This window comes from Arachis stenosperma, chromosome 6 (assembly GCF_014773155.1).
Source record: "Arachis stenosperma cultivar V10309 chromosome 6, arast.V10309.gnm1.PFL2, whole genome shotgun sequence".
Taxonomy (NCBI): domain Eukaryota; kingdom Viridiplantae; phylum Streptophyta; class Magnoliopsida; order Fabales; family Fabaceae; genus Arachis; species Arachis stenosperma.
Genome location: NC_080382.1, coordinates 122,429,173 through 122,433,563, shown reverse-complemented (window position 1 = coordinate 122,433,563; position 4,391 = coordinate 122,429,173). Strand labels below are relative to the sequence as shown.

Sequence of the window (4,391 nt, the reverse complement as noted above, 5' to 3'; positions counted from 1 at the left end):
GATCAGTTGTAATGAGGGTGGATTTCAATCCAATCTGCAAGTGTTTCATTTGGGTCAAGGGAAATGGAGTCCTTGAAAGCTTTTCATGATGCCAGTTTCAACCTCCAAGAACTCAGTATTATTATCTGCATATGAAATATGGTTACAATGGAAAGGGATATGACTATGATCTAACAAATTCTAGGAATAAACACCATCTGAGGAGTATTGTTAAGAATGTTTAATGGACATGCATTGGTGAATTTTGTGAGAGTGTGGACCCACACAGTATGCAGCAAAGTCAATTACTTTGAGTCATTGGCAGAGACGTGAGTATAAGGACAAAAATTCATGACTGTTCAGTTTTTAATCAAGTTGGCTTTCAGTGCTAGGACACAAAAGACGTCATTTAGTTTATGTAGTCACCTGTACCTACCTAGTTGAAAAAAGGCTTAGGTTCTTTCAATGAAGCCTACAACTATAGAAACAAAGCCTTTTTTCAACTAAGATTTGTAAAATGGGATAAACTTAAGTACATATGATAGTAGTTGGTTACCATTAGGTGTTGGAATTGTTTCTTCCATTCATACGGTGATGAGTGGGGACACTTTTCCGCAACCTAATTGTGGTGAATTTTATGATGTGTCTGGTACGACAGGGAAATATGCTGCTGGAACTTTGTTTTGTAATTGTGGTTCTCCAACCTTTCAATATTTGTTTATTAGATTCTTGAAATAGCTTTAAGATGGAATTTCAGCTTTTAGAAGGAACTATAATCTGTCATGAGATGCATGTAATCGTATATGTTGGATTGTGGATTGCTTGATGTAAAAAATCTGAGGATTGAGACTACAGATTTTTATTTTTCTCCTCTTCCTATTTGGATTGGATTGAGTACAACCTTCATTCTTTCTTCTTTCTTGTTTTCCTTTTTCTTGGGATAATATGTTCTAAACAAATCGTCATCATGGTATAACTCTGGGTGGTGTATGATTTGTGGGTTACCTTCACTCAGAATACAACTTTGCACTGCTGGTGGTGCATTAATTGCGGTGATAACTTAGTTGGGAGAGCGTCAGATTGAAGATCTGAAGGTTGTATGTTCAATCCATGTTCACCGCATGCATCTCTAGGGTTGAGGATTTATTAAACTGTGGTTCCTATGGGGCATGCCTTTTTTAGTTTCATAATTTTTCTCTTGCCTTTGAAGATCACATTTAGCTTTCACAATATTATAAAGCAGCTTAACACTGTGTGTACAGCTTCTATGACACACAAATAAAAGGGAAAGTGAGATTTCGTTTTCTCTGTGATGGAAAAGAATGTTATTTCTGTTGATATTTTTCTTTGGTTGATGCTACCTTAGACCAGAACTACAATGATTAAAATTGTAAAAAAGCCTTACATCCTAATTGAGTGAGCTAAGCCTTAGTTCTAGAAGGTGTAGGCAGTTCAGAATTAGATCAGTTAGAGAAAGTGAACTTGAGCACAAGACAAAGTAACAATAATCGTAATACAGATTCAGATTCTCTCATTCTCTCTCTCTATCACACACACTTTCTATCTCTTCATTTCTCCAAAATTATCGCATCCGAAAATTCCACTTAATAATTTATGGATTATTACTTCTCCAATTAATAAACAGAATGGAAAAGAAAAGACAAACTGCTAGTTCATTCAATGAGATAACTATACATGATACCCTGTTCTTTGACCTTTTATGTTTTAGATGATCCCTTCTTCACTCGAAATTGTCTTCCTTTGTTCGAAGAAACTATCTCTATCTTGTATGCGTTGCACTGTTAAATTTGTATGTTTGAATCTCCTTTCTTGTTCAGGTTTTAAGCAAGGATAATCCTCCTCGGAAAACATATGTATATAAATTGGATGTTCCAGTTGCTGCAAGGTGGATATCTTTGGCTGTAGCCCCATTTGAAATTCTTCCTGATCACCAATTCAGTCTTATATCACATATGTGTTTGCTACCTAATCTGTCAAAGATGCGGAATACAGTGGAATATTTTCATAGCGCCTTCAGGTTTAACTTGCGATACTTGCAATTCTCTTCCCCTACATCTTTGACATCCCTACTTTATAGTAGTGTCAATGTTAAAAAAAAGTTTGTGCCATTCTTGTTGAACATTGTTATTGGGGATAAGAATTCTAATAATTATACACTTGTTGATTTCCAGTACTTGTGTCTTTTTATTTGTTTCAATGTGTTGAGAATTGCAGAATATAAATCTTCGTCATTTCTTTTTTTTTGGTCAATTATTATGTGTGAAAACGCAACTAAATATTGTTTCCTTTGTTTAAACGCTCCTTTTATCACCTGTAAGTTTGTGTATTCAATGATAGTTTTTAAGTGGCATGTATATTCTGCTTGCCCGCTAGTTAATAAACCATTCTTTCATGTTGCAACTATGTAGTCATTGATAAGCAATTATGTAAAAAGAACTTTTGAAAGCTCAGTTATTTATGGTTTATTTTATCTGTATATAATATATATTCCTCTGAGTATCTTGAATTCTTGATAAGATAGACTCATAATCATGAAAACAAGGAAATTTGTATGAACTGAACTGTATTCTCCAATTTGATGGGAGTTAAATTGAGTATTAATTATCGATATTATTTGTGTCTTTGCAGGCATAAAGGTTGCCAACAAATGAAATCATTTTAACTTATGTTAATTATATCTATTCTTTGCTCTTTAAAGCTGTTGTTCTGAATCATTTCTTGTTATTTCTAGTTCTATTGTTAATAATTCTTCTTTGGTTTCATGATGCAAGTTGTGTCGGCAATGAAACTTTTTATGTTTTTAAAAAGTGTACTTTCTTTTGGTTTATATAAAAGTTTGTAACTTCATTGTTGATGTCATTTCTCTCCTAAACTTTACAGTACAATGACAACAATGGGAACCCTTACTCAGATGTCTTCTGGCTTGCTGCATTGGTTCAGTCGGTTGGCGAGCTTGAATTTGGGAAACAGGTTCATGGACTGTTACTCTTGCACTTCCATGATTACCTGTTTGGATTAGTTGAGCTTACATCGTATCATTTGTTACTTTTACTATCTATAAACTTAAGCACTTCTATTGTTTGCGTGAAAATCAATTATTGTTTTAAAATATTAAGTTTAAAGTAATCTTGTAGTAGGGTGTGAAAAAAGTTGCATAATACATTAAAGGAAAAGAAACTATTTGTTTATATTTCATAAGATTTGATACTTATTTAGTTTGGTAATAAAAATATTATAATTCTAAAATAACTACCTTTTGCTTTTAATTAAAATTTTCAAAAAATTCCTTGCCATTATTAGAGGTATTATTTTTGGATTTGGATCCTCTAAAGTTTGAATTTCACTTTAGAGAGTAAAGTGTGTTCTCTCACCATTGATTTCATAGGTGGGACCAAGAATAAATATGAAAGAGAAACTATTTAAGGGTAAAAAATTACACTTTACTCTCTAAAGTGAAATTCAAACTTTAGAGGATTCAAATCCATTATTTTTAGCTTAAAACTATAATTTTGGACCATAATTTATTTCTTTTTATCGAAGCATTTTATTTGTTTTTTTTGGGCTTGTTTGGGTCAGCTTCTAAAAAAAGATCTTTTTTCGAGTTATCTTTTTTTAAAAGATCTTATGGAAAAATAAAATTAATTTTATGTTTGGGTATCTCATACAAAAAAATTTTTTGATCTATCAATTATGTTTGGATATAACAATATAAAAGTACTTTTTTGTTTATTTATTACATGAAAAACATCTTTTTTTAAGGAAAAAAGATCTTTTAAAAAAAGATATAAATTACAACTTCTCAAAAAAGATGTTTTTCTGATTTTTCTAATACTTTTACTTTTACTATTCGAAATTTGCCAAACATGCTAAAAAATAAAAAAAATTTCATTAAAAAAAATATTTTTTTATCAAAATAATGGCGCCCAAACAAGCACTTTATCCAAGTATAGTTTATCCCAAATTAGTTTCTTTTCCAGAATAATCCTCGCTTTTAGTTTATAGTTGGAATCAGAATTCGTAAATGAACACTAATAATCATTGCATAGGTTGATCGACTTAGCGTGTGCATTATTGTTGATCTTTCAAGGCTCTCACTTTTTTTCCTAATAATATCTGTAAACATTAGGCTAGTTAATTTTAACAATTTCTTCTTTTCTGACTTCTTGATGACAGAGTATCCTCCTATTGTCATCACTTCTTAAACGCATTGACCGGCTGTTACAATTTGATAGGTAGAATGCCACATCTCTTTATGAGTAGGTTGGATTTATCCATGTTACTTTTAAGGATATTTTACATTCTTAAAGTATTTTGTGCCAGCCTCATGCCCAGCTACAATGGAATCTTGACTATCAGTTGTATCCGGACATTGGCTCAGATTGCTCTAAAGC

General features: G+C 31.9%; 1 non-coding gene across 1 annotated transcript; it reads left to right on the top strand.

The window, feature by feature from the left end:
- Positions 1–1,028: 1,028 nt before the first annotated feature.
- Positions 1,029–1,101, top strand: TRNAF-GAA (transfer RNA phenylalanine (anticodon GAA)). The gene has a single exon. It is a non-coding gene; the product is annotated as a tRNA-Phe (tRNA).
- The last annotated feature ends 3,290 nt before the right edge of the window (positions 1,102–4,391 follow it).